The sequence below is a fragment of the Bos indicus genome, chromosome 1 (genome assembly GCF_029378745.1).
Source record: "Bos indicus isolate NIAB-ARS_2022 breed Sahiwal x Tharparkar chromosome 1, NIAB-ARS_B.indTharparkar_mat_pri_1.0, whole genome shotgun sequence".
Classification (NCBI taxonomy): Eukaryota; Metazoa; Chordata; class Mammalia; order Artiodactyla; family Bovidae; genus Bos; species Bos indicus.
The window spans coordinates 60,600,681-60,620,216 of record NC_091760.1 but is presented as its reverse complement, the minus strand read 5'-3'; the positions used below and the strand labels follow the sequence as shown (position 1 = coordinate 60,620,216).

The window sequence follows — 19,536 nt, the reverse complement described above, 5'->3', positions numbered from 1 at the left end:
TACTTGGTTTCCATTTGCACATGTGTCTCATCTATTACATTTTCTTGTCTGAAAGACGCATTTTAAAATAGTAGAAGCAGAGAAAGTTAGAGGCCTAATAATTATTCAGAAAGCAGGGTTGATGGTGGCAGGGAGCCAGCACAGGATGAGCCTTGTGAGCACTTCTATTTCTCCTTGAGTAGCGGAAAGAGTTCAATCACATTCATCAAAGATTAAAGTGCTTTGAGCTGCCCCTCCAGAGCATTTGGAAAGAGATGCCTTCTTCTGTCTCATCTAGGGAACCTTAAGTTTTTCCATCCATCTATTAATTTTCTACATCTGGCACAGTTTTTCCAACTTTCCACCAGGGCTTCTTCTTAAACAAAACTGGTCATTCGAGACATTCATTTTTCCTCCTTTGGAAAAGCTTTGAGATGCTTGAAGGGCAGGAAGAGAGAAATATAGGGTCACTCTGCAAAAAATGTGAAAGTACATTTTGTTTTTAGAACCCCTGATCTTCTGTTCTTTTTGATGTATCTATTGAAATGGTCCTGAAGATTAAATAGAAATGAATTGTGGCCACAAACCTGACTCATTCAACACTGGTCAAAAGCATGAGTCTGAATCAGGTTCAACTCAATTCAACAAGTATTGATTGCCTACGATGTGCTATCACAAGGTTAGCAGGCTAAAAAGCAGAAAACCTACAGAGAGGAGAGTGATTAAGCCCCTTTCTCCGGCTGTACTTGATGCTTTTTTGCCTGAATCTTGACTTACACAACTTAACTCATGAATTACAGAAAATTTTTGTGGGAAGGTTTTGTCTTCAGAGTATCCCTTCCCCTACCCCTGTTAATTAGATACTGATTTCCCCTGGGAAACACCTCCTCCCACTTTGAATCCATAATGTTTGGTGAAACTGATTCCATCACCAGTAACAGGGGAAGGCATGTGAAGCAGGCTAAGGTGATCAGCATGACTTTGCTCTAGCCGCAGCAACTGGCTCCAGGAAGAGCACCCATGATATGATATGATATGATATGATATGATGTCATATCATATCATAGCATTTTATGACATATCAAAAACAACCTGAGCTAATCCTGAGACTATTGTCTGGAACCACAATAAAAGAAATGCCCTCTCTCTGCTGAGATTTCTATTTTTTAAAAAATAATTTAATTTATTTATTTTAATTGGAGGCAAATTACTTTACAATATTGTAGTTGTTTTTGCCATACATTGACATGAATCAGCCATGGGTGTACATGTGTTCCCCATCCTGAACCCCCATCCCATCCCTCAGGGTCATCCCAGTGCACCAGCCCTGAGCACCCTGTCTCATGCATGGAACCTGGACTAAAAACATAAGATTAATAGCCTAAAACTGCTGGCAAAGATACTGACATTAAAATACAGAGACTACCTGAGAAATTGTTCTAATCCAGAGATAAGGAGAGGCAAGTACCAAAGAGAAGCTGTTGTTTATTTAGTCCTTCGATCCACCTTTCCCAGAAGCCTTTTTCCCTTGGAATTCCTGTTATTTGAACCAATAAATTCCCCTTCTTAATCCAGCTTGAATTGAATTTATTGTCACTTTCAACTCAAAGATTCTTGACAAACTTATCCCTGTATTTTACGAATCATCCCAAAGAATACTAACATTCCTTCCATTAATCTTAATCTTAGCTAATTGAAAAAAAAGAATAAATCATTAAGAAATAATATTTTTTATTTTATATATACTTTTATAAGCATGTAATTCATCTTAATATATCTTCCCATTGGGATGGATCCTACAAATGGATGGATGCCAACCCTCACTTGCTGATGAGGGATGGATGCCGACACTCATTTAACCCTTTGGGAAGACTACACTTAAAACTACTGACCAAGAATAAAAGTTCATAGGGAATGAGAATGCATATTAGGGTATTGGTACACTGGCACATTCATGCTGAGATATTTGCCTGATACCTTCTGATTATATAAATACACTTATCTCACCCAACTATATGCAGTAAGGGACTAATCAAATTCCAAAAGAGATCAGCAATTCTGCTGACCTGGTCTAAAACATCCTGGGACAATATCAATCTCCTACTGCAGTAGCATAAAGTTCACCATCTCAATAAACCTGTTTTTTAAAGAGTGTTTAGTACTTGCCAACTATCATGCCAAGAGCCATACATGTCAAACATTTTATTGAAACTTCACAAGACTCTATTACAAATCCTATTAAAAATTGGGAAACTGAAGTTCCTGAAAATTAATAGCTAGTTCAGCTAGAAATGGAGACCTAAACTTGAAACCATGTCCATCATATGATCTCAAACATGTGACCTCAACTATATTATTCTCATCCCATAGTCCTCTCACCTTCCCATCCCTTGCCCACTCTTAAATGGTTACCAATTGAGCTGAACAAAACCTTAAGCCAACTACTTTAACTATATTTCTTGAGATCCTAGCCCTTTTATGCCCCTATTATGCTCTTTTCTCACCTCAGTGCTAGGATTCCTCAGAAATGCTCAGGCTTACTGTGGGAAAAAGGAAAGAGCATCAAGGGATCTTCTAGTCCTTTGAAAGTCATCATCCTATTATAAATTGATCATCTTCCTTTTTAAACCAAGTTATTGGGGAAGATTCCTCAAATGAAGTATCCAATTAGTTGCTAAATTCTGCGAATTCCCCCTTCAAGATTGCTCCTGTTACTTTATAATCCTACTACAGCATTTGTTGTATTACCTGCTCTCCTTAGGACTGTTTGTTATAAGCTCTTCCTAACCAGTTCCTCTGTCTCCCATCTTTCCATCTCTAAATCCTCCTGGAAAATAACCTAAAATACCCTTTTTGTCACATTCAGTTCAGTTCAGTCACTCAGTCGGGTCCAACTCTTTGAAACCCTATGAATCGCAGCACGCCAGGCCTCCCTGTCCATCAGCAACTCCTGGATCCACCCAAACTCATGTCCATTGAGTCAGTGATGCCATTCAACCATCTCATCCTCTGTCATCCCTTCCTCCTCCTGCCCTCAATCTTTCCCAGCATCAGAGTCTTTTCAAATGAGTCAGTGCTTCGCATCAGGTGGCCAAAGTATTGGAGTTTCAGCTTCAGCATCAATGAACACCCAGGACTGATCTCCTTTAGGATGGACTGGTTGGATCTCCTTGCAGTCCAAGGGACTCTCAAGAGTCTTCTCCAACACCACAATTCAAAAGCATCAATTCTTCAGCGCTCAGCTTTCTTTATAGTCCAACTCTCACATCCATACATGACTACTGGAAAAACCATAGCCTTGACTAGGCAGACCTTAGTTGGCAAAGTAATGTCTCTGCTTTTGAATATGCTATTTAGGTTGGTCATAACTTTCCTTCCAAGTAGTAAGCGTCTTTTAATTTCATGACTGCAATCATATTACTTGTCAGTTAAAAAACAAAACAAAACAAAAAACCCAACTCTATATGCTCCCTTTGCTTGCTGCATGTTTTTAAAAGTTTAAACTTACAAAGCATCTAAGGACTTGGTTAAACTGGCCTTTGTCTACTTTTCTCTCCCTTTACCTTCCTACATAAATTGTACTCTTTTACTCTAAAATGTCCTTGTTGCTGGCCTCTAAATTCAGCTTGCTTTCTCAATTCTGTGATTCTGTTCACATTTTTTACTCTGCATGAAATGCACTTTCCCTCATCGCCACTCCCAGTGATTCTGTTTTATCCTTAGAGACCCAGATTACATTCCATTTCATCCGAAACTTCAGCCAGATCTTATTCCTCTTTCTCTGAACACCCTAAGAAGCTTACTGATATCAATACTTCCTTGATATATATTCCATATTTCCTTGTACTACAACTATGCAAGTGAGGATTTCATTCTCTGCACCAAATATTAAGCTTTTATGAGCAGAACTCACAACTTACACATCTTTATGCCTCAATACAGCACCTGGCCTAGTAGTGCCTTAAATGTAGGAGATAATGCACATATGATATACTAACTGAATAAATATATAAAATGAGAAATGTTGTAGTAGTCAACATCCTAAGGATTCTTGCCTCTTGGTATCCATGCCCTTGTGTAATTCCCTCCCACACTGAATAGCAATGAGATACTGCAGAAATAACAGAATACGACTTACAAAGTGAAATCATGAAAGATATTGTGAACTAAGAGTGACCAAAATGTAAACTATGGACTTTGGGTGATTATGATGCGGCAATGTTGTTTCATCAGTTGTAACAAATGCACCATTCAAGTGAGGAATGTTGATAATGGGGGAGGCTATGCATGTGAGGGCAGGGAGTATGTGCAGAAATCTGTATTTTCCTCTCAATTTTCCAGTGAAACTAAAACTTCTCTAAACAAATACAACCTTCAAAAAATATATTGTGGCTTTCACTTTGTGTTCTCTTCCATCACTTGCTCTTGGGGAGCAACCATGTCATAAGAATACTCAGCCAGTCCTATAGATTGGTCACACAGTGGGGAACCATAGCCTCCTTCTCACAGCCAGCCCCAACTTGCCTACTGCGTGAGTGAGCCACCATGGCAGTGTTTCCCCCAACCCCAGTCAAGTCTTCAAATAACTGCCGCCTTAGCCGACATGTTGACTACACTCTCCTTAGACACCCCTAAGCCAGAATCACCCATCTACACTGCTTCAGAATGCCTGGCCCACAGAAACTGTGTGAGATAATATATGTGTATTTTTTTTTGAAGATTATAAATTTTATGATAATACATAACTAATACATAAGCCCCTCATGGTAGCTGTAATCACAGGAATAAGAAAGTCCAAAGAATTTCCACTGGGTTTGAAGAGAAGAAGAGAAAAATGGGAAATAATTTTAAAAAGAGAGAAGAGTTCAAAAATGTGAATACCTGAGCTGTGCATATGAGACATTTATAAAAGACCACTTTCAGTATCCAAGTCTCTGCATGTTTCTGACTTGTGAGCCATAATCTCTAAGCATATTTGTAGTAATTATCAAACATATGATAAACATTGGTGACTATCATTTGTTAGCATTCCTATGTGCCAGTAACTCTTCTAAGATCTTCCCAACAACCCTAGGATGTAAGTAACTCATTTTCTCTATTTTGCAGAAGAGGGACTGAGGCACACAGAGATGATGTAACTTGTTCAAGGTATCAGAGATGGTAGGTAGCAGAGCTGGTTTTGCACACAAGCCAGCTAGATATATAGCCCACAAACTGAATCACTAAGCTATATGGCACGTAATACTTCTTTTAAGATTTGACCATATATACAACATTTCAGAAAAATCATTTAAAGTATTAAAAGTAAAAGTTTATTTAAAATCGGTGACTAAAACGAACTCATAGATTGGCCCCAGCAATCCTCACTTGGTCACAAGATGGTCTTACTTTACCCCTTTGATAGTTAAAATTGTGAAGTAAAGCCGAGAGTCTGCTTCATTCTGAATTCCCTCAAGAGACACTCTCAAAGCTTTGAGTATATTTATCTTCAGTACAGAGGGATTTGAAGCATCCTTTGGTTCAAGTTGGTTGCATCAAACAATGCTATTTGAATCCACAGTGCAATTGTTGATTTTCTAAATACAATAAAATCCATTTTACTCTTTTGTTGAAGTCTAGAAGGAACACAGTAATTAAAGAAAAAAAAAGAAAGGTACAATTCAGCCTATTTTCCACAAACACTATTCAAAATCCTGAGAAAGATAAGACTCTGCCCTTAAAGAGTTTATACCCTAACAGCTATATATTGATTAAAATAGCTTTTCATTATCAATAGGATAAATTATAAGAACCCAGATAGTAGACATTAGACATTATGAATTTTGTCAACCTAAACAATTCAGAAAAATTCTTCCACAAATTGGATCATAGATTAGAAAGTCAAAATAAATAGATTCTTTCTCAATATTCTTAATACAAACATCCAATAAACACAATATTTTCAAAATGTATTAATTTTGCTTTATTAATAGTGTATAAATACAAGATAAATACAAGAAGTGGTTAAAAAAAAAAGTCTTTTTCCTCACCCTTCCTCTATTCCCATTTAATCAGTTTATTTTTCTTTACATATCTTGCCGCATACTCAAATGTATATTTGCAAACAAAAACATCATATACAGGGCATTTTGTGGTGGCTGCCATTTCTTATTTTAAAAAATGGGATTTCAAACACCTCATATTACCCTTAAATGAATACTGTTCCTTAAGAGTATATTATAGACATTCTATCAGGTCAATAGATAAAGGACTTAACTCATTCATGGTAAAATTTACAAAATTGTCCAAAACCATACATTAGTTTTATTCTATCATCCTCCTATTGATAGTAAATCAAATCTCTAGAAACCTCTATCTTTACAAATAGCACCACAGTAAAACATTCTTGTGCATATTGCCAACATTCTGGTTTTATTTCTATAAGATGAATTTTCATTAGGAAGTCACTGGGTCATGGATTGTTGTTGTCATTCAATCGCTAGGTAGGGTCTGACTCTTTGCAACCACATGTACTGCAGCATACCAAGCTTCCCTGTCCATTATCTCCTCTCTCAGAGTTTGCTCAAACTCATGTCCATTAAGTCAATGATGCCATCCAACCATCTCATCCTCTATTGCCCACTTCTCCTCCTGCCCTCAGTCTTTCCCAATATAAGGGTCTTTTCCAATGAGTCTGCCCTTAGCATCACATGGCCAAAGTATTGGAGCTTCAGCCTCAGAATCAGTCCTTGCAATAAAATATTCAGGGCTGATTTCCTTTAGAATTGCCTGGTCTGATATCCTTGCAGTCCAATGAACTCTCAAGAGTCTTCTCCAACACCACAATTTTTAAATTAATTCATTTATTTTAATTGGAGGCTAATTACTTGACAATATTATGGTTGCTTTTGCCATACATCGACATTCTCAGCCACGGGTGCACGTGTCCCCCCATCCTGAACCCCCCTCCCACCTCCCTCCCCACCCCATTCCTCTGGGTTGTCCCAGAGCACTGGCTTTGAGTGCCCTGCTTCATGCATTGAATTCACACTGGTCATCTATTTTGCATATGGTAATATACATGTTTCTATGCTATTCTCTCAAATCATCCCATTCTCTCCTTCTCCCACATACTCCAAAAATCTATTATTTACACCTGTGTCTCTTTTGCTGTCTTTTGTATAGGGTCATCATTGCCATCTTTCTAAATTCCACACATATGTATTAATATACTCTATTGGTGTTTCTCTTTCTGACTTACTTCACTCTGTATAATAGGCTCCAGTTTCAGCCACCTCATAGAACTGACTCAAATGTGTTCTTTTCTATAGTTGACTAATATTCCATTGTGTATATGTACCACAAATTCCTTATCCATTCATCTGCTGATGGACATCTGGGTTGCTTCCATGTCCTTGTTATTCTAAACAGTGCAGCAATGAACATCAGGGTATATGTGTCTCTTTCAATTCTGGTTTCCTCAGTATGTATGCTGAGCAGTGGGATTGCTGGGTCATATGGCAGTTCTAATTCCAGTTTTTTAAGGAATCTCCACACTGTTCTCCATAGTGGTTGAATTAGTTTGCATGCCCACCAACAGTGTAAGAGGGTTCCCTTTTATCCACACCCTCTCTGCATTTATTGCTTGTAGACTTTTTGATGGCAGCCATTCTCACCGGCATGAGATAGTACCTCATTGCAACACCACAATTTCAAAGCATCAGTGCTTCGGTGCTCAGCCTTCTTTCTAGTCCAACTCTCAAATCCGCACATGACTACTGGAAAAACAATAGCCTTGACTATATGGACATTTGTCAGCAAAGTGATATCTCTGCTTTTTAATATGCTATCTAGGTTTGTTATAGCTTTACTTCCAAGGAGTAAGCATCTTTAGTTTCATGGCTGCAGTCAACATCAGCAGTAATTTTGGAACCTAAGAAAATAAAATCTGTACTGTTTCTACTTTTCCCCATCTATTTGCATGAAGTGACCGGACCAAATGCCATGATCATAGTTTTTTGAATGTTGAGCTTTAAGCCAACTTTTCACTCTCCTCTTTCACCATCATCAAGAAGCTCTTTAATTCCTCTTTGTTTTCTGACATTAGAGTGGTATAATCTATGTATATAAGGTTGTTTATATTTTTCCTGGCAATCTTGATTCCAGCTTATGATTTATCCAGCCCAGCATTTCACATGATGTACTCTGCATATAAGTTAAATAAGCAGGGTGACAATATACAGCCTTGATGTACTCCTTTTCCAATTTTGAAACAGTCCATTGTTCCAAGTCTGGTTCTAACTGTTGCTGCTTGACCTGCATACAGGTTTCTCAGGATGCAGGTAAGGAGGTCTGGTATTCCCATCTCTTTAAGAATTCTCCAGAGTTTGTTGTGATCCACACAGTCATTTATGGATGTGAGAGTTGAACCATAAAGAAGGCTGAGCGCTGAAGAATTGACACCTTCAAACTGTGGTGCTGGAGAAGACTCTTGAGAGTCCCTTGGACTGCAAGGAGATCAAACCAGGCAATCCTAAAGGAAATCAGTCCTGAATATTCATTGGAAGGACAGATGTTGAAGCTGAAGCTCCAATATTTTGGCCACCTGATGCAAATAATTGACTCATTTGAAAAGACCCTGCTGCTGGGAAAGATTGAAGGCAAGAAGATAAGGGGATGACAGAGGATGAGATGATTGGATGGCATCACTGTCTCAATGGACATGAGTTTGAGAAACCTCAGGGAGATAGTGAAGGACAGAGAAGCCTGACTTCTGCAGTTGGAGTCTAAAAGAGTTGGACACAACTTAGCAACTGAAAAACAATAACACAGTCAAAAGCTTTCAAATAGTCAATGAAGCAGAAATGGATGTTTTGGTAGAATTCCTTTGCTTTCTCTATGATCCAACACATGTTGTCAATTTGAACTCTGGTTCCTCTGCCTCTTCTAAATCCAGCTTGTGCCTTTGGAAATTCTTGGTTCATGTACTGCTGAAGTCTAGCTTGAAAGATTTTGAGCATTATCTTGCTAGCATGTGAAATGAGCACAATTGTGTGGTAGGTTGAACATTCTTTGGCATTGACCTTCTTTGAGATTGGAATGAAAATTGACCTTTTCAAGTCCTGTGGACACTGCTGAGTTTTCCAAATTTGCTGATATACTGAGTGCAGCACTTCAATGGCATCATCTTTTAGGATTCGAAATAGCTCAATTGGAATTCCATCACCTCCACTAGCTTTGTTTGTAGTGATGCTTCCTAAGGCCCACTTGATTTCTCACTCTAGGATGTCTGGTTCTAGGTGTGTAACCACACCACCGTGGTTATCTGGGTCATTAAGACCTTTTTTGTATAGTTCTTCTGTGTATTCTGGCCACCTCTCCTTAATCTCTTCTGCTTCTCTTAGGTTTATACTGTTTCTGTCCTTTGTTGTGCCCATCTTTGCACAAAATATTCCCTTGGTATCTCTAATTTTCTGAAGACATCTCTAGTGTTTCCAATTCTATTATTTTCCTCTATTTCTTTGCATTGTTCTCTTAAGAAGCCTTTCTTATCTCTCCTTGCTGTTTTCTGGAACTCTGCTTTCAGTTGGCTATATCTTTCCCTTTTTCTTTGCCTTTTGCTTCTCTTCTTTTCTCAGCTATTTGTAAGGCCTCCTCAGACAACCATTTTGCCTTTTTGCATTCTTTGTCTTGGCGATGGTTTTGATCACTGCCTCCTGTATGATGTTACAAACCTCTGTCCATAGTCCTTCCTGCATTCTGTCTACCAGATCTAATCCCTTGAATCTACTGTTCACCTCCATTGTATAATCATAAGGGATTTGATTTAGGTCATACCTGAATGGTCTAGTGATTTTCTCTACTTTCTTCAATTGAGCCTGAATTTTGCTATAAGGAGCTGATGATCTGAGCCTCAGTCAGCTCCCAGTATTATTGTTGCCGACTGTATAGAACTCCTCCATCTCTGGCTGTGAAGAATATAATCAACCTGATTTCAGTATTGATCATTTGGTGATGTCCATGTGTAAAGCTGTCTCTTGTGTTGTTGGAAGAGAGTGTTTGCTATGATATGTGTTCTTTTGACAAAACTCTATTAGCCTTTTCCCTGCTTCATTTTTTACTCCAAGGCCAAACTTGCCTGTTACTCCAGGTATCTCTTGACTTTCTACTTTTGCATTCCAATCCCCTATGGTGTAAAGGACATCTTTTTTTTTTTTTGGTGTTAGTTCCAGAAGGTCTTGTGCGTCCACACACACATTTCATAGAGCTGGTCAACTTCAACTTCTTCAGCATCAGTGGTTGGGGCATAGATTGGGATATGTTTTAAAATTATATTAGAAATTTCTAGATTTTTCATGGCAAAGTTATAGCACTTCACCTTGCCAAGTGTCAAAGCAATCTATGTTGTATCTTTGACAGCTCTGTAGTTTTTGCTAATCGGATGGGTAAAGAATATCTTTTTGTTGCTTTAATTTTTATTTTCCTGTTAATATGGTAAAGCATTTTAATAAATGTTTAAATACCATGTAGATTTTTCTCTTCTCATAGTTATTTATACCTTTTGTACATCTTTCTATTAGATCTTTTATCTTATCAATATGTAGAATCAAATAGATTAGCTTTTTGGTATCATTTGGGTTGCAAATAATTTTTCCAGTCAACTCTGTTATTTTTAAACTTTATTTACTGAATATATTATACTCAAACATTTTTAATGTAGTTTAATACCTCTATTTTTTTCCTATATGATTTCTGAGTTTACTTTTTTAGGTTCCTACAGGTGCAAGATCATACAATAGTTTTCTAAATTTTCTTTAAGTATTTTAATTACTTTATTCAGATCATATTCCTTTTTAAAGAAACTATGCTACAACATTGTCTCATTATTTTCCAGCTTTCAACGTTGGAGATGAGAAGTTTCATGCTAGTATCATTTTCCTTTTTATTTATTTATTTATTTTTTATTTTTATTTATTTTTTTTTCTCAAATCAAGAGTTTTTATTGTCTCTTTAAAACATCACAACTGAGTCCATAGAACCATCTGCTATCTTGTTTCTGCAGCAGGATCACTGAGATCTTATTCATCAGCCTGCTGAACTGTGCCTTTTTCAGAAACATAGATACCATCCAAAAATTTTCTGATATCCTTGTTTTTAACTGTGGTGGCTTGCTGAGTCAAAGCAGCTGAATTTGACACAAGTTCAATGTCATTTCCTTCAAGAATCAACTCATCTTTCTGGGCTTGAGATACTGGACAGGCAATCCCTGGCCTCATTCGAACCCTGTGTATATATTTTTCACCCAAAAAATTTTGGATTTCCACAAGAGAACCATTCTCCTGAATAACAACGTTGATGGGGACGTGGGCATACACCGACCTCATCTTGTAACGGAAGCCCAGTGTAACACCCTTGATCGTGTTCTGTACGTGACTACAGATTGTGTGAACAGTGGCCAGTTCCTTTCTGTTTCCCTACCATTTATCAACACGGAGCCTCTTCTTTTTCTTTCCAAGGAGACTGAGTTCTACATTGATATGATTGAAGTCCCTCTGCAGGGTGCCTCTGGGGCCCTTCACAATAACTGTCTGTCCCTTCAAGTTAATGTCAACATTTTCTGGGATGTCGACAGTCTGATTGCTGAGAATGGTCTTCATTCTTGCAGTAGATGCGGCAAAAAGAGCCATTTTCCTTTTTAAATAAATGGGAGTGTCCTGTATGTTTGGGGCTTGTGTGTGTGTGTGTGTGTTGCCTTGTTTTGTTTAAGTCAACTGACTGAAAGTTTGCAGAAATTTCTGTTTATCTTTGTAATTCAATAATTTCACCAAAGTGTCTATTTTCAGTAATCCTGCCTGGGTATAGTAGCTCTGTACTTTAGAGGTACTCTGAAGTATAGTGAAGGCAGTAAATAGAAACTTGGATTATTCTCTGTGCTTTTCTTTCCTTTGGAGATGAGTTTGTCCTGGTCAGCCTCAAGGGGAACTGGAATATTTATAGTAGCAGTACACAAAGTTCAGCTAGTCATTAATCTCTTGTATTTTTTTTTTTAACTTCCAAATGGTTTCTTAAAGCCCTCTTCAAAAACAATAGTTTTGACAATAGTTTTGATTCATATGAATTTGGATCTGCAAAAGGTAAAATTTGTTAAGAGCAGAAAAGCGCTTGAAAAATAGGCAAGATATAGATTTATACAAAACTGTAGATGGGACAGACAATAGATAGAAAGTCCCAGAAAACTTCTGTGAAGGATCTCTAAATGAGGGGTACACAGACTGACAGAATGGGGAGTAGAGCATGATCATAGATGAAATGGATAGAACCAAAAGCTAAGGGGAAAGACCTAGAATATCCTTTAAAGGGCATCCGCGTGGGAGGCCAAACCCACATATGCATACTGTCTGTGGCTATTCACCTGAGCAAACACTGTGCTGAGATGGAAGTTGGATATTCTACTCAGTACAGCCAAGTCCTGCAAGACATCTGAATTTTGCTTTTATCAAACCATAATCTGAGATTTGACTGAATTCCATTTGAACTTTCTAGTATGACTATCTCCAGGACATTTGTAAGCCCCTGGGAAAAAACGGTGTGCACTCTGATACCCAAAAGCTAGTAGGTAGCCACGTGCGTGGTGAAGTCCCCAGTGCTTATATTTTGATGGGATTGTACAGTGTGAAAGCCACTCTATCACATAATCATTTTAAAGACACTTCCATTGGTCCATTTTATTTCCCCTCAAAAAATAGTATGTTACAAAATTGTTTTGATGTTGTAAAGGCAATTTATATTTCAATGTGAGTTTGAGGACTCAAGAATTCTAAAAGGATATAAATGTTGATACTGAATAAAAAGGGTTACTTTTAGTATTTTGATACTATCCAATAGAAGGTAAGAAGAATAGTTGAGTCACTGTCACTGATTCAAACAGTGAATTAGTGTCACTACTTCAGGATATTGCTCAGACTTATGCTTTTCAACTTCTAAAATACTTCTAACCAAGTGGGGAAAAAAAAAAAAGTTAAAAGCAACCTGAAGATTTTTTTTTCCTGATAGATGGCACTAACCCTTTATTTATTTTTTTTAATTGTTTTATTTTTTAACTTTACAATATTGTATTGGTTTTGCCATATATCCACATGAAATTTTTAAAAAGAAATTATTATTATCAATCTTCACAGCGTACTTTTGGAGGAGAATTTTATTTTCTTTTAGAAAGAAACCTCTAATACTGATGATGGATTGAGATTCAAAAAACAAAAACAAACAAAAAAAACAATTAAGAATATTTCAACCTAGAAAAATATTGGAGAAGGCGATAGCACCCCACTCCAGTACTCTTGCCTGGAAAATCCCACGGACGGAGGAGCCTGGTAGGCTGCAGTCCATGGGGTCTCGAAGAGTTGGACATGACTGAGAGACTTCACTTTCACTTTCATGCATTGAAGAAGGAAATGGCAACCCACTCCGGTGTTCTAGCCTGGAGAATCCCAGGGACGGGGGAGCCTGGTGGGCTGCCATCTATGGGGTCTCACAGAGTGGGACACGACTGAAGCGACTTGGCAGCAGCAGCAGCAGTAGCAGCAGCAGAAAAATATACCAGTCCCTATTGTAGAGAAAATCACAGTTTGGCCTTGGTCTGTATGACATTCCAGTTCCAAATTGGAACACTAGATTACATTGTTCCTTATCTCTCAATATGCTAAAAAACCAATTATGTTAAATAATATTGCCCGAAGGGATTTTTTTCTAGAGCCACCAGAGAAAGATCAATGCAAGAAAGGTCTGCAATAATCCCAGACCTTAAATGTCAATATTTAGGTCAGGAAGCATACAATTTTTTAAAATATATTTTCCTTAAGTGTTATTTTTCAAAACACATTTTCAACAATTAACATTTTCCAAACAACATTCCTATTGTGATCCTTTGGTGGACAGCAGTTGGAAAATACAGCAGGACAAGCAATAAATTATAAATACCGAATATTTACTGAAATAATATTTCAAAGAAAACATAAGGCTCTTATCATATGCAACCCAAAGGGACTTATATAACTGACTACAACCTTTAATATAACTATCAATCAGATAGGTGGAATATTCACTCCCTCCATTTCCCACACACTGCAGAAAGCTACACGTTTTTCTGATACACATAAATAATAAACTGTCCTTTGTACAGAGATGAGCCTTTATTGTTTGATCCCTCAATCAAAATGAAAGTGCCAAATGGAAAACTATATCCCCAGGCAAGAAAACAGTGCGCTTCAGGAGATAGGGGATTTAAAACAAAATTAATGTTGTAAAATAAGAAAGAAAACATTGAAATACAAATCAGGGAAATAATATCTCAATGATGAAACGTTAACAAAAGATCTTGTGAGAAAATAATGAGTTATTTAAAGCATGTGTGCAGAACTCAACACAGGCAGCATTTCTTCAAAGAAAGGGGAAAAGCTTGATCTAGGTCAGGGCAATGATCCTAATGGTGAAAACTCTGCATTCTATTTTACATTATGCCATTGAAATTACTGTAAGGATTTGAGCCACACAATGTGTCTGCTGGTGGCATCCCAAATAGATTCCATTCACTCCTTCTCAGTATTCATCCAGAGTCTATGCTATAAAACCAGGTAAAACCAAAAGCATAAACGCAGAATTCTCAGTTGGGAATATCCATAACTGTGGCCTATTTCTTAGGTTTGCATTATTCCAAGAACAATATCATATTTCTGGAGAGAATGAGATAGCTATGGGTCCCTTAAAGGAGCTTCTTGGACCTCCTGGGCACACTGATAACCCCTCCCCACTGATATCCTCTATAATGTCCTCTTTCCTTTACACCCTCAAATAAGAGGTGGGTTGCTGGGCTGGAAGAAGCACAAGCTAGAATCAAGATTGCAGGGAGAAATATCAATAATCTCAGATATGCAGATGATACCACCCTTACGGCAGAAAGTGAAGAGGAACTAAAAAGCCTCTTGATGAAAGTGAAAGTGGAGAGTGAAAAAGTTGGCTTAAAGCTCAACATTCAGAAAACGAAGATCATGGCATCCGGTCCCATCACTTCATGGGAATAGATGGGGAAACAATGGAAACAGTGTCAGACTTTATTTTTGGGGCTCCAAAATCACTGCAGATGGTGATTGCAGCCATGAAATTAAAAGATGCTTACTCCTTGGAAGGAAAGTTATGACCAACCTAGATAGCATATTGAAAAGCAGAGACATTACTTTGCCAACTAGTCAAAGCTATGGTTTTTCCTGTGGTCATGTATGGATGTGAGAGTTGGACTATGAGGAAGGCTGAGCACTGAAGAACTGATGCTTTTGAACTGTGGTGTTGGAGAAGACTCTTGAGAGTCCCTTGGACTGCAAGGAGATCCAACCAGTCCATTCTGAAGGAGATCAGCCCTGGGATTTCTTTGGAAGGAATGATGTTAAAGCTGAAACTCCAGTACTTTGGCCATCTCATGCAAAGAGTTGATTCATTGGAAAAGACTCTGATGCTGGGAGGGATTGGGGGCAGGAGGAGAAGGGGATGCCAGAGGATGAGATGGCTGGATGGCATCACTGACTCGATGGACGTGAGTCTGAGTGAACTCCGGGAGTCTGTGATGGACAGGGAGGCCTGGCGTGCTGCAATTCATGGGGTTGCAAAGAGTCAGACACGACTGAGCGACTGAACTGAACTGAACTGAACTGGATGGGGAAACACCTCTTCTTTGTACTTTTGCAGAGACTGTACACTGCCAGAGGCACTGTTTTGGCTAAGGCCCTGAGACCAAAAACTATAGCAGGGCTCAGATTAGAAACAGGCTGGGCTGAAGGGACATATTTTCATATCAGTGTCAGAACTTACTTATCACAAGTTCTGGTGACCCAGTAACCTCTGCCAGTCTAAGATGATTCCAAAGGACCTTGTGAGATCTAAATAGGACAATCTAAATAAGATTTTTACAGATTCTCAGAGTAATTAGAAACTCATTAAGGCATCCTCAAACCTTTATCCTCTTTTAGAGGAACACTGACTCATAAGCAACTTGAACCAGGAAAATCTTATGGATTAACTGTGGGTCCTGTGTGTATCACACTTAACTTACCCTCCATATTATACCCAGCACTGCCAACCACTACCACCATCACCAGCTCTGCCAACCATGCCTCATGTTTGTAGCCATAGATATCTGACCTTTCTGCTGCTGCTGCTAAGTCACTTCAGTCGTGTCCAACTCTGCGACCCCAAAGATGGCAGCCCACCAGGCTCACCCGTCCCTGGGATTCTCCAGGCAAGAACACTGGAGTGGGTTGCCATTTCCTTCTCCAGTGCATGAAAGTGAAGAGTGAAGTCGCTCAGTCGTGTCCAACGCTGGCATACTTTTAACTAAAGCATTGTGGCAAATCCTACATGTCTTAAAGTTATACAGAATATATAACAGTCTTCTGGGCAACAGTGGAACTCCTAAGGAACCAGTCACATTAGCTAACAACAGGCCTCCACTTAATTTGGCCTTATTTAAAAGAAATCTCATGGGCAGAGGAAACTGGCAGGGCTATATACAGTCCATGGGGTAGTAACAGAGTTGGACACAGCTAGTGACTAAATAACAACAAACAGCAAAAATAAAGGATCCTGTAACTGCCAACCCCTTTCTAGTACCACCTTCTTTATTAATTATCTTTTTTTAGATTTTATTCCAAAACCTCAAATCACTGAAGATCTAGTGTTCCTATGACTCCAGTCAACATTTTCTAGTGGAAATTCACCATCCTCTTTAACAAGTCATTTCCGTAAAATCTAACTATACCTTCCCCTGAAGGTACTGGTTTGCCCTTTCCTTTTCACAGAAGCTCATATAGCAGAAAGAATCCGTGGCTCCAAGTCCCTGGATAAAGCTGAGGTTCCCTTAGCCTCTCTTGAGAAGAAGCATTCTAAGGGATTTTTACAGCCATGCTGTCAATCATTATCTTGGGAGTACCAGGTGAAACAATTTCTCTGGGCATCACATATTATCACTTTCCCATAGATGTTCCTCCTCTGAATACTGAAAGTCACTAACCTACTACAGTCTCCATTAGGATAGAGTGATTCTTCCAGGCTATGAGGAAATGTACTTTGAAGAGCACTATAGCTGAGGCCCTTAATATCTCTCAGCATCCTCCAAACCCAGATCTCCTAAGGCCTTGTGGACAACTACTGGTTGTCCCCAGTATCTCCATAGCAATAGTTTTACCAGAGTATTTCAAGACCTCTCAGCTTTCCTGGCAGGTGAATCTGTCCATATTATAGACTCAAACAAGTGGGATATGAGAAGCAATATGTGTCCCTTCCAGGTCTTGTTTTTAAAACAACTGGACACGAACTACCCTGACTTCTTCCTCCTATCCACTGGCTGCCTGGGAGATGGAAAGAAAGGGAACTGCTCTCTTGCACCCAGAAACAAAAGACTGAAGTTGAGATTGACAGAGCCACCTTACCACTCTGGACTACTGTATGAGACAGAAGTAAACTTTATCTTGTTTAAACTTCTGTATTTTGAGCTCTTATGACAGCAGTTTTAGTGTGTACATAGTAAATCACCTCCCACTTATTTTAATATACACTCCCCAAATCTCATAGCTAGTAGAGTTTTCCAAGGTAAATAAATAAGCCCTACTCTAATAATAATCACTGATTATACAATTATTCATAAAGGACCTCAGTTCAGCTCAGTTCAGTTGTTCAGTCATGTCCGACTCTTTGCAACCCCATGAATTGCAGCACGCCAGGCCTCCCTGTCCATCACCAACTCCCAGAGTTCACTCAAATTCATGTCTATCCAGTCACTGATGCTATCCAGCCATCTTATCCTCTGTCGTCCCCTTCTCTTCCTGCCCCCAATCCCTCCCAGCATCAGAGTCTTTTCCAGTGAGTCAACTCTTCACATGAGGTGGCCAAAGTATTGGAGTTTCAGCTTTAGCATCAGTCCTTCCAAAGAACACCCAGGATTGATCTCCTTCAGAATGGACTGGTTGGATCTCCTTGCAGTCCAAGGGACTCTCAAGAGTCTTCTCCAACACCACAGTTCAAAAGCATCAATTCTTCGGCGCTCAGCTCTTCACAGTCCGACTCTCACATCCATACATGACCACAGGAAAAACCATAGCCTTGACTAGATGGACCTTTGTTGGCAAAGTAATGTCTCTGCTTTTGAATATGCTATCTAGGTTGGTCATAACTTTCCTTCCAAGGAGTAAGCATCTTTTAATTTCATGGCTGCAATCACCATCTGCAGGGATTTTGGAGCCCCCTAAAATAAAATCTGACACTGTTTCCACTGTTTCCCCATCTATTTGCCATGAAGTGATGGGACCAGATGCTATGATCTTAGTTTTCTGAATGTTGAACTTTAAGCCAACTTTTTCACTCTCTTCCACTTTCATCAAGAGGCTTTTTAGTTCCTCTTCACTTTCTGCCATAAGGATGGTGTCGTCTGCATATCTGAGGTTATTGATATTTCTCCCGGCAATCTTGATTCCAGCTTGTGCTTCTTCCAGCGCAGCATTTCTCATGATGTACTCTGCATATAAGTTAAATAAGCAGGAACTAGAAGGGGGCTAATCACAGTTTCATAACCCTGTGTGGTCAGCAAAGTAACAAGGAACACTGCTTATAACTGTTTTGATCTCTATTCTGCATTTCAAGCTCAAGTTTTCAAGAACTCCATATTCTTCATTTACATCCTGTCTAGTTCAGCATCCTGATGGCAGCAGAAGTGTATAGAAGCTTTCTTTACTAGATGTGATTATTTTAAGAGAGAAACAACTATTGTCTTCCTCAAAAGAAATGTAGGCGTGATTACCAATCATACAAATCATACAATCATTCTCTAAACAAAACCTAAGGGGAGGAATTTTCTAAGCAGTTATAAAATTGCTCCCTTATAGCTTCTAAATTTTCCTTCACATCTCAGGCTAAGTATTAAGATTGGCCCCCCAAGGGGAGACATGCTACAGTGTTGTTCTGTCCATTGGTGATAAGGAATACTATTTTCTCTCCATAAGGTGCAGAGGGAGAAGCTTTGCCTTAGTCCACATGATTTATAAAATAGTGATAACCACATGCTCTCAACTGAAGTAATATTCTGTCTCAAGGATAATGATTTCACATCTTTTACCCTTTCTACCCTGTAGCAGAACATCATGTCATCCCCAAAGGGGACCCATAACAACCATCAGGTAGGTCCTTCTGGAAATTGAAGGAGAAAACATGAACAGATTTTTATAGTAGTCATAATCCAGGGAATATTATGATAGCAACTCTTCAGGAACATGGAGATATTCCACCAGGACATTCTAGAGGATCCTCAGAGCCAGTGTGAGAACTACTTGTCCAGGATGCACAAATTCTCCTTCACCATCATCATCATCAAACATTACTAGCAACCACTGTGTGATTCTCAGTCTCCCTGTTAGGAATTATGACTGGAGACAAAGAGAGAAATCCCTTACAAAATAACTTTCAAAGGAGAGGAAATGAAATATAAAATTGTTCTACATTTTCCAACATCTGCTCCAGACATTAAAGATGCCTTTAGGAACT

The 19,536-nt window shown here is 38.8% G+C and overlaps 1 pseudogene; it reads right to left on the bottom strand.

Annotated features, from left to right (window-relative positions):
• Positions 1–10,926: 10,926 nt before the first annotated feature.
• Positions 10,927–11,627, bottom strand: LOC109564108 (large ribosomal subunit protein uL6 pseudogene; annotated as a pseudogene).
• Positions 11,628–19,536: the final 7,909 nt, after the last annotated feature.